Below are 12,286 nucleotides of genomic sequence, written 5' to 3' on the forward strand. Positions count from 1 at the left end.
GGCCATGCTCGTGAACTTTTGCTAAGACCGTTGGTTTAAACCATTGGTCTTAAATGGCTAGCTGCTAGCTTTTCTCATAGGCCAACCTGGCAAAATTAGCCACGATGCTGGGGCCTACTAGCTGAGCAGATAATTATATCCGGTAACTAAATCCTTATCAGCCAATTAAAATCGTCGACGTAGTTGGACCTGATCCCAACACTTTTTCACTAAAGCATCCTTACCAGAAATCCGTTCTCATAATGAAATTAACTACATCACGTGCAAATACAGTGGGGAAAACAAGTATTTAGTCAGCCACCAATTGTGCAAGTTCTCCCACTTAAAAAGATGAGAGAGGCCTGTAATCTTCATCATAGGTACACGTCAACTATGACAGACAAAATGAGGAAAAAAAATCACATTGTAGGATTTTTAATGAATTTATTTGCAAATTATGGTGGAAAATAAGTATTTGGTCAATAACAAAAGTTTCTCAATACTTTGTTATATACCCTTTGTTGGCAATGACACAGGTCAAACGTTTTCTGTAAGTCTTCACAAGGTTTTCACACACTGTTGCTGGTATTTTGGCCCATTCCTCCATGCAGATCTCCTCTAGAGAAGTGATGTTTTGGGGCTGTCGCTGGGCAACACGGACTTTCAACTCCCTCCAAAGATTTTCTATGGGGTTGAGATCTGGAGACTCCAGGACCTTGAAATGCTTCTTACGAAGCCACTCCTTCGTTGCCCGGGCGGTGTGTTTGGGATCATTGTCATGCTGAAAGACCCAGCCACGTTTCATCTTCAATGCCCTTGCTGATGGAAGGAGGTTTTCACTCAAAATCTCACGATACATGGCCCCATTCATTCTTTCCTTTACACGGATCAGTCGTCCTGGTCCCTTTGCAGAAAAACAGCCCCAAAGTATGATGTTTTCACTCCCATGCTTCACAGTAGGTATGGTGTTCTTTGGATGCAACTCAGCATTCTTTGTCCTCCAAACACGACGAGTTGAGTTTTTACCAAAAAGTTATATTTTGGTTTCATCTGACCATATGACAGTCTCCCAATCCTCTTCTGGATGCACTCTAGCAAACTTCAGACGGGCCTGGACATGTACTGGCTTAAGCAGGGGGACACGTCTAGCACTGCAGGATTTGAGTCCCTGGCGGCGTAGTGTGTTACTGATGGTAGGCTTTGTTACTTTGGTCCCAGCTCTCTGCAGGTCATACACTAGGTCCCCCCGTGTGGTTCTGGGATTTTTGCTCACCGTTCTTGTGATCATTTTGACCCCACGGGGTGAGATCTTGCGTGGAGCCCCAGATCGAGCGAGATTATCAGTGGTCTTGTATGTCTTCCATTTCCTAATAATTGCTCCCACAGTTGATTTCTTCAAACCAAGCTGCTTACCTATTGCAGATTCAGTCTTCCCAGCCTGGTGCAGGTCTACAATTTTGTTTCTGGTGTCCTTTGACAGCTCTTTGGTCTTGGCCATAGTGGAGTTTGGAGTGTGACTGTTTGAGGTTGTGGACAGGTGTCTTTTATACTGATAACAAGTTCAAACAGGTGCCATTAATACAGGTAACGAGTGGAGGACAGAGGAGCCTCTTAAAGAAGAAGTTACAGGTCTGTGAGAGCCAGAAATCTTGCTTGTTTGTAGGTGACCAAATACTTATTTTTTACCATAATTTGCAAATTCATTAAAGCTCCTACAATGTGATTTTCTGGATTTTCTTTTCTCAATTTGTCTGTCATAGTTGACGTGTACCTATGATGAAAATCATAGGCCTCTCTCATCTTTTTAAGTGGGAGAACTTGCACAATTGGTGGCTGACTAAATACTTTTTTTCCCCACTGTATGTGTCTTGACAATTAACTCCGTGTAAGGTGCTTAGTTCCTGATATCTATCACCAGTTTTAATCCCCCATGAGGTGATAATTTTTCCTTTTTTAATGTAGACTAACATTCATTGTGGTATTGTGTTGAGAGAAAAAATGCAGTCATCACCTTGAAAATGAAGATTAAAGAATGAATTCCATAAGGAAATACAAGTACATCTTTCTTCAGCCTTGTTCACAAACACATTGCTAGGACCTAATAATCATATTGCATGGATGTGTTCACCAAATGCCTACGTCGTTTTATATGGATTGTTATAATTATCTACTGTGTTATTTGATTTGAGGACCAGCAGTGGAGCGATATTTCCTTAAAATAACAACTTGCCCCATATGTGATTTGAACTCACAGCCATTGAACTTTGAGCCAACTGTCTTAGTGGACTATGTCACCAAACAGTCGTAATGGTCAGGAGAAAATACAACCAGTTGACAAGACCACCATCATCTTCGATCTTTTTACGATGGATGTAGATACGTATATAACCGCATAATCCTCTTTAAAGAATAATAACAAAATATTGTAAAAGCTTATGAATGTGTATGAAGCAGTGAGCAAAAACATGGCATTTTGTATATATGCGTAAACGTACCTTACTGCCTTTTGAATTTTGTGGAACATCAGTACAGTAGCCTAGTCAAGGAAGCATCATGCAAAATACACTGAGTGTACAAAACATTAGGAACACCTGCTTTCCATGACACTGACCAGGTTAATCCAGGTGAAATCTATGATCTCTTATTGATGTCACTTGTTAAATCCACTTTAATCAGTGTAGATGAAAGGGAGGAGCTTGGTTAAAGAAGGATTTTTAAGCCTTGAGACATTTGAGACATGGATAGTGTATGAGTGCCAGTAACCACGTTTCCGTCCAACCATTTCATGCGAATGAATGACCTGACGCATGCAACAAGTCACGACCGGGCTGACGGAAACGGTTTTATAAATGCCGACAATGTTTGTTCGACATGGTGGGATCTTTTTGTTGGTAAAATAAATTATGCGAGAAATGTCGGTGGAAATGGCTTTATGTGCAAATATTGATATAATAACCATCATATTGAAGTAAACTTGGAGTCACGCGATGATATGTTGTGTGGTCCTCCCACTACGACTCGGGGTAATCATGCAGTTTATTAGGCTACAGATGACATAAGTTATGGTGAACTTCACTGGGTGGTCAGTGTGTTAGGTAATGAGCTTTATGCTCCTTTCCAATAAATATCGAGGGTCTTATTCTGGTGACATGAGGATCGATGCTTGGCTGCCATTTGACAAATACAAGTAATACCGCTCTTATCCATAATAATCTCAATGTAGGTAGCCTACCCGCACTGTATCTGCCAGCTGTTGGCTAGAGCGCATGTGACAATACCAGAGTTGGCACACATGCTAAATAATGCTCCAGTTTTTGTGAGGTAAAAATGCGAAAGAAACCCATTTAACTTGTATTTTTCATTCGGTACATGGGAATTTAACGGAAAAGAAACTTATGTGCACTACGTCATCACGCACAGCCTTTTATCTGCAAAAAGTCAGTTTAATGGAAACATCTCTGGTGGAAAAATGCAGATTTTAGAATATTTGCATAAATCTGTTGCAAATTGGATGGAAACCTAGCTACTGAGGGTGAATGGGCAATACAAAATATTTAATTGCCTTTGAACGGGGTATGGAAGTAGTTGCCAGACGCACAGGTTTGAGTGCGTCAAGAACTGCAACGCTGCTGGGTTTTTCACGCTCAACTGTTTGTGTTTATCAAGAATGGTCCACCACCCAAAGGACATCCAGCCAACTTGACACAACTGTGGGAAGCATTGGAGTCAACATGGGCCAGCATCCCTGTGGAACGCTTTCGACATCTTGTAGAGTCCATGCCCTGACGAATTGAGGCTGTTCTGAGGGAAAATTCAATATTAGGAATGTGTTCCTAATGGGTTGTACACTGTATATTGGCACACTCCACTTACCAAGACCATTGGTAACAAACTAAACCAAGCAGTTGGCATGCATGACTGTTAGTCGCTTTGGATAAAAGCATCTGATGAATGGCATATATTAGCTGGATAGTTTAACTATCTCCCTCTAGTGGCCAAGTTGACCTGTTTAACAAATGCAATTGGATGGTGTCGCTACCGTTTAAGGTCTCTGATAGGTTGATTAGTAGTTTAGTTACCGGATATAATTATCTGCTCGGCTGGCCATCCCCAGCATCGTGGCTAATTTTGCCAGGTTGGCCTATGAGAAAAGCTAGCAGCTAGCCATTTAAGACCAATGCTTTAAACCAATGGTCTTAGCAAAAGTTCACGAGTATGCCCCGCCAGGGTTCAGCAAACCATTTTGGCTACAAGCCTTCCATAATAACAACAATATGATATGGATTCTAATTGGATAGTGATGTCACATGACTTTTGGTGCCAACGTGCTGCCCATGGAAATTCAACATCTCAAACCCAGTTGGCTAAACTATGTTTATCTGTGGCTCTGCAAGAGACCAACAGTGAATGCTAATTACTTTTTGATGCAGTGCTTCCCTTGGTTCGGAGATGTGGTTGGGCCAATGGCTGATGTTAAGAGCAACCTTGTTGTGTCTAGGTCTGATAGGAGGGGCTTAGCCGTAGATAATCTGGGTTTGGTGGAATAGGATTAAGTTGCACCTAGACACTGATCTAAAATCAGTTTAGCTATTTTAACCTAATGGTTAAAGGTATGACTGGGGGAGGGTACGCTGGTCCTAGATCGGTTGTTAAGGGAAACTTCTACCTAGAGCGGGGTTGGTTGACAGTGTCTTGGTGCGAACTGCACCCTCACTAGATCCCTTCCAGCATAACTATTTTTAAAATGTTGTCCTGTGATTTGAAACATAACGCATCTGCAACACCTGCAAGACCTTTCTCTTTCAAGTAACTTAGCCGTGACACAACTACAAACCTGAACCATAAGCTTCTGACAGTCCTCCATTTCAATCCCAGAGCTTGTTTGTGAGCTCGATCAGTGGTCTCGGGGGAGGTGTGCTCGGTTCACTGGAAATACGAGCCTGAAGTGGGAGACAGAGACGCATACAAGGTCTCCTCTTTTTGCAATGAAATCCAAACACCAAAAATCCCCTAGATACATCTTTGGCAGGCTATGTCATCTGGTGTGGCCTTGGGAATGAAACGTCAGTCATTACAATACCATTATTATAGGTTTACATGCAGAGGGCTCCTAGCAACTCACATAAATAAACCCAAGAATTTGTGGGATTGCTGTTATTTCATAAACTAGCGAATACTGATTTAGCAAGTGATTCATATATTTATCTAAAATGTACAATGACTTTGTTGGGAAAAAGACCAAGGGACATGTTATTATCTTAGTGTTTTGGGTATTGTTTTAACCGTTTAATGAATGAAGAGAAATGTGGCATGACGATTGTAAACAATCAATATGTGGGCCTATTTCGTGCCTAAAACATATGCTAGGTGTAACTAGCTGGTCTTATGAGGTCAAGTCATCATTGCATTTTCAGCCTTCAAACTTATTTCTACATATCTATATACTGTGGTCCAATCCAAAGGTCCAATCCATTTTTATCTTAATATCAAATCAAGAGTATTTTCTGATTTCATTATCAACAAATGCGGCAAAATACAGTAAATATAAAATGCACATGAAATCAAGTGTATTGTTTGGATTGAGTCTTGTCAGGTGAACTGTTGTGTCCTTACCTTTTGGTCTAATCATTTTCACATAATCTCCAAACTGTTGCCTTTTAAATTGCTACCATGGTTAGGCATATGCTTTTCATATTTCTTCTTTAAGAAACATTTCAATTTAGCCCTATCCATATAGGCCAATTCCCATGAGTGTAAAGGGTTAAGATGGAGTGTCGCCTTGTTAACGTCCAAAAGCGGAAGTTGCGTCACTGGTTTCCGGTTGTTTACGACCACGCAGAGGGTGCTCGTGTTTTAGCTCGGTAATGAGTCACGCTAGAGTCGCTCGCTTGCTCTCGCTCATACTGTCACACAATGAGCAGTTCTGGTGGTGGATGTCATTCAGAACACCCTGCATCGGCCTGTCTAGGATGGGTGGGTGGATGGGTGGATGAAAGGAGTGGATGATGGGATGAATGGAGGGATGGATGATCTCAACAGAGAGACTGATAGATGGACATACAGAGTTGCAGACAGAAAAATGTAATCGTTTAGGTACAGCTTTCTTTTAGAACATGAAACGGGGCATAGGCTGGCTTGTGACTTCACAGGAGACAGAAGCTGTCGATAATGGCCCGAGACACTTATAATGTGATGGCCATCCACGCTATCGTATTCCAGCTGATCAATAGCTCGCATTAGGCCCCATTTTGCTCCGTGAAGGTGAGGGTCAGTGATTTCTGAACTAGCCACATCCTCCCACAGCCATGGGTCCTTTGTCCTTCAACACAAAGGGTGCACGTCAATAGTCTAAAAAGGCCTCCTCCACTCGTCTCCTTTCCTTACATCTGTGCATACCTGAAATAAGGTTGAATATAAATAGTTTAGAGACCTCCTCCCCTTGTTTTATTTCCAAGTGAAAGCAAATTCCTAAAAGGCATTCGACATATTGCTGTCACTTTATCCCGTGTTTTCCGATCTGCGCAGATGGAGAGAAGAGGAAGCCGCAGGACTATCGAGACACACGCACCATGAGTTCTCGTATAATAAAAACACGGTGTGGGATTTGTCAAAGCTCCGCAGGCCTGTTACCCTGCTAGTATTCTGTATGTATGGGTTTTTTGTGTGTGGTCGGAAAAGCTAAAAATGGCCCACGGTCGGCCCGTCAATTACTTGACCATGCTGCAAAGTACCTCCAAGGGAAGGAATTTTCAGGGCCTGTTTTCTGATGAATCATTCGAGACTGCTCTCTGACTCCCCACAAGACACATCTCTGTTGGTTCGCTGGTGGAGCACGAGACTTGACCAGGGCATTTTGATGGATTTGTGCAGCCCTTACTCATAAATGAACCCTCTAAAATCTTGAGTGGAATTTGGCCAGCATTGAATAGATCAGTGGTTCCCAAACTGCGAGTGGTCAGCATGGGGTGGTTTCAACTCACTTTTGAAAGTTGTAATGGTAGAGCACAAGGTGCACTTTCGAAATTGGGTAGTGCATCATCCATTTTCCTCTTGTCATTTCAGTCATTGCATACCTTCGAGCTATTTATAACTTGTCATAAATGTCCAGATCAACTAGCCCATGTCAGCTAACGTTTTTTTTTAGATAGGTTTTTTAGCCCATAGATTTTGTGGAAATGTTTGAGTCACTCAAATATCACATGAATACACATTAGACATGGCAAAATGTATAGAATTGCAAGAAATAAGCTTTAAACCTGCAATTTGTGTCATGAACAGTTTGCGTCATGAACAGTGCTTGTGCCCATAGAAATAGATGTGGCGGGGGGCAGGATGTTCCATAATGCTGGAAGGGGGGAGTGAAACATTTTGGGGACCCCTGGAATAGATCAGTAAACAAGTCTGATCTGTAAACTTGCTTTGTAAGCTACATATTGGCAAGAGAATGTCCAAATTGTATCAAGTATATGTAATTTACTTGTGGATTTAATTTGTCTATGTTCTTCATGCTGTCATATCATTGGATGTATATATATATATATATATATATATATATATATATATATATATATATATACACACACACACACACAGTGGGGAGAACAAGTATTTGATACACTGCCGATTTTGCAGGTTTTCCTACTTACAAAGCATGTAGAGGTCTGTAATTTTTATCATAGGTACACTTCAACTGTGAGAGACGGAATCTAAAACAAAAATCCAGAAAATCACATTGTATGATTTTTAAGTAATTAATTTGCATTTTATTGCATGGCATAAGTATTTGATCACCTACCAACCAGTAAGAATTCCGGTTAGTTTTTCTTTAAGAAGCCCTCCTCAGAAAAGCAGAACATAATATTTGGTACAGAAACCTTTGTTTGCAATTTTAGAGATCATACATTTCCTGTAGGTCTTGACCAGGTTTGCACACACTGCAGCAGGGATTTTGGCCCACTCCTCCATACAGACCTTCTCCAGATCCTTCAGGTTTCGGGGCTGTCGCTGGGCAATACGGACTTTCAGCTCCCTCCAAATATTTTCTATTGGGTTCAGGTCTGGAGACTGGCTAGGCCACTCCAGGACCTTGAGATGCTTCTTACGGAGCCACTCCTTAGTTGCCCTGGCTGTGTGTTTCGGGTCGTTGTCATGCTGAAAGACCCAGCCACGACCCATCTTCAATGCTCTTACTGAGGGAAGGAGGTTGTTGGCCAAGATCTCGCGATACATGGCCCCATCCATCCTCCCCTCAATACGGTGCAGTCGTCCTGTCCCCTTTGCAGAAAAGCATCCCCAAAGAATTATGTTCCCACCTCCATGCTTCACGGTTGGGATAGTGTTCTTGGGGTTGTACTCATCCTTCTTCTTCCTCCAAACACGGCGAGTGGAGTTTAGACCAAAAAGCTCTATTTTTGTCTCATCAGACCACATGACCTTCTCCCATTCCTCCTCTGGATCATCCAGATGGTCATTGGCAAACTTCAGACGGGCCTGGACATGCGCTGGCTTGAGCAGGGGGACCTTGCGTGCGCTGCAGGATTTTAATCCATGACGGCGTAGTGTGTTACTAATGGTTTTCCTTGAGACTGTGGTCCCAGCTCTCTTCAGGTCATTGACCAGGTCCTGCCATGTAGTTCTGGGCTGATCCCTCACCTTCCTCATGATCATTGATGCCCCACGAGGTGAGATCTTGCATGGAGCCCCAGACCGAGGGCTATTGACCGTCATCTTGAACTTCTTCCATTTTCTAATAATTGCGCCAACAGTTGTTGCCTTCTCACCAAGCTGCTTGCCTATTGTCCTGTAGCCCATCCCAGCCTTGTGCAGATCTACAAGTTTATCCCTGATGTCCTTACACAGCTCTCTGGTCTTGGCCATTGTGGAGAGGTTGGAGTCTGTTTGATTGAGTGTGTGGACAGGTGTCTTTTATACAGGTAACGAGTTCAAACAGGTGCAGTTAATACAGGTAATGAGTGGAGAACAGGAGGGCTTCTTAAAGAAAAACTAACCGGAATTCTTACTGGTTGGTAGGTGATCAAATACTTATGTCATGCAATAAAATGCAAATTAATTACTTAAAAATCATACAATGTGATTTTCTGGATTTTTGTTTTAGATTCCGTCTCTCACAGTTGAAGTGTACCTATGATAAAAATTACAGACCTCTACATGCTTTGTAAGTAGGAAAACCTGCAAAATCGGCAGTGTATCAAATACTTGTTCTCCCCACTGTATGTCCTTATGTTATCTTTATCCCAAGGCAGTGGAGGCAACTCAGAAGAAGAAGGGGAGGACCATCTTATCAGAGAATTGCATCGTGAAACATTAAAGTTAGCCTTTTTATATAAACTATACTAAATATATTTACATTAGGGCTGTCAAATTATTAAAAGTATTAATCGAGTTAATAGTATTAGTTAATTGCGATTAATTGCAATTTTTACATTTGCTCAAATTTAGCCCTAAAGAAAGATTTTTATATTTAAAAGTTACAGGCATATTATGCTTTGTAAGGTACGGAAACACACAATTATCTAAATCAGAATGTTTTAATAGCATTTTCAACATAAACACAAAAGTCACTAACATAGCTTTAAGTAGACCTACTCCCTCTTATCAATGTTCTTGAAGTTTAACACCATCTCTCTGACTGACTCAATCACTCACACACACACACACAGCTTTAAGTACTGTTAACTCTTCCAGCATTCTAAATTATTGTGACTATAGCAGGGTTCCCCAACTGGCGTCCCGCGGTCCAAATTTGGCCTGCTGGTGATTTTTTTTATTGGCCCCCCCTATTTCTCTGAACAAAAACATTACTACTAAAACATAAAATGTTGAAATATTTTCCAAAGTATTTCCACACATAGAGGGACATATGTGATCGTGTACAAATGTAAGCAAGGTTTGAAATTATTATGTTTTAGTCAAATGTTATATCTGTTTGAGATTCTTGCGGTCAATTTGCAGTCAAATAATTTGTAGGCTTAATTATGTTCCGGCCCGCGGCTGAATCTAGTTGATGATCCCTGGACTATAGGGGGGGGGAAAACAGGCTCTGTGGATACAAAGAACATAGCTTTTAAACTTGTCCTACAATGTTATGAAAACACTGGAACCATCTGTACTGTTCAGATAACTTTACACACATAGGCCATCTCTCTCTCTCATATTTAACCTTTATTTTTATCAGGGAGTCATACTGAGACCAAGGTCTCTTTTACAGATGAGCCCTGAAGTACAGAAGATACACACATCAAAATGCAAACCGAAAGGAAAAACATGGTCAAAACCTATTCTTCAGCAATACAGTCCTCAATCAGCATTTTTAATTGCCAGAGCATCACATTTTAAGAAAATGTTGAAGATTGTTCCACAAATAAGGTGCAAGAAAACAAAAAACTGATTTGCCTAACTAGAGACCAAAGGAATTTCCAGAGTTAACCATCCCTGACACCGGTGTGGTAACTTGTATGTCTCAAGTTTAGTAAGGATGTTAGGTACAGTGGGACTTTTTGTAAAAGGACTTTATAAATGAAAACATAGCAGTATATCAACCTACGTGACATCAGAGGGCCAACCAACTTTCTGGTAGAGAATTACTCCCACTTACTCCCGCTCTCACACTATTGACTATGATATTGATTACTGCATTGTTGGGAAAGAGCAAGAAAGACATTTCACTGTACTAGTGCACGTGACAATAAAAACTTCAAACACACATCCTCTCTCTCTATCACACACACTCATACACACCCCGCTCTTGTATATACAGCCTACCTTTGAAGCATCTCTTTGAGGAGCCAATCCCTTTTCAGTTCTTCCTGTGCCATTCAAATTTGTGCAAAGCGAGTCAGTGGTCAAGTTATCAGGTTGCTAGCTAGCTAGGGAACAAAGGTAGGTAACATGACTAGCTAGCTAAACAATGTTTTGTTATTAAACCAAAAAATAGCAGCTCACGAGTAGTTTAAAATGGCCTGCGACAGAAATATTGGGCATAACTTTCACATGATTTTGGCTAGAGGCACATGGTCTTCAGCTATGCAAAGCCGCAAGCATTGCCTGCAGCTGTGTTGTGTTCTGCGCTTAAAAGTGTCCGTGTGGTGAAGAAATTGAGACGCGATTAACAGGGTCAAAAGATTGGACGCCGATAAATATGTAATACGTTAACCTTGACAACCCTCATTTACTAAAACACACTGTTTTGCAATGGTCTACAGTAGCCTCAACAGCACCCTCTAGGGTAGCACCATGGTGTAGCCGGAGGACAGCTATTTTCCATCCTCCTCTGGGTACATTGACTTCAATACAAAACCTAGGATGCTCATGGTTCTCACCCCCTTCCATAGACTTACACAGTAATTATGGCGACTTCTGGAGGACGTCCTCCAACCTATCAGAGCTCTTGCAGTATGAACTGGCATGTTGTCCATCCAATCAAAGGATCAGAGAATGAATCTAGTACTGAAAGCATAAGCTACAGCAAGCTAGCACTGCAGTGCATAAAGTGTGGTGAGTAGTTGACTCAAAGAGATAGACAATAGTTGAACAGTTTTAAACAAATTAGTTTAATCAAAAAGTAAGGAGAATGCAGGTAATTTAACCTACTCCATAACCTAACTCAAAAAATGCTATTTATGTTAGCTAGCTGGCTAAGGCTATCCAACACTGCAACTCTTCCAAGTCAGGGTAAGCTTTCGGTTGTGTTCATTTTGTGCCACCAGGGCCCGCCGGTGTAACTACTTGCTGTACGCTACTGCGTGATTGTACACATGGATTGGATTAGTATTGTCACGATACCAGAATTTGATTTCGATACCGATGCAAGGTTTATTATCACGATACTCGATACCATCACGATGCTTAATACCAAAACGATACCAGGACAAAAAAAATAATAATTTGCCAAAGTCACAGAAATCAGCATATTTTGCATTATGGTTTGCTACTAGGGTAGTGAATTAATGTTCGATTCAGCTGTAAGCTAGCAAGGAAAGTTAGCCTACAAAGCTGGAAGCTACCGGTATCTTCTTGCATTGTAAGGTGTTCTAGCTTGTATGGACATTGGTTTGCGAACATTAATTAACCATTTCAACATTTCTAAATGCTTTGTCGCATTATTCATGTCTGTGTTAACTTTTTTGCATTCCAGACTCCCAGTACAGGTTAAGTGGTGCGGGCACAGTGCCCTCACGCTATAAGAGGGACATCGGCTGCCCTGATAGACCGATTTGATCCGTGAGACACATTTCACAGAACTGTTTTTCATGTTCTAGTATCGAAAAAGTAGTTTTTGGTATACCGT

The 12,286-nt window shown here is 41.4% G+C and overlaps 1 protein-coding gene across 2 annotated transcripts in view; it reads left to right on the forward strand.

The window, feature by feature from the left end:
* The window catches only part of LOC311113314 (serine/threonine-protein kinase MARK1-like), a 74,277-nt gene that overhangs the window by 24,197 nt on the left and 37,794 nt on the right, over positions 1–12,286 (forward strand). The gene's annotated exons all lie outside the window — the stretch shown is intronic.

This window comes from Coregonus lavaretus (assembly GCF_964263955.1).
Source record: "Coregonus lavaretus genome assembly, chromosome: 40".
Classification (NCBI taxonomy): Eukaryota; Metazoa; Chordata; class Actinopteri; order Salmoniformes; family Salmonidae; genus Coregonus; species Coregonus lavaretus.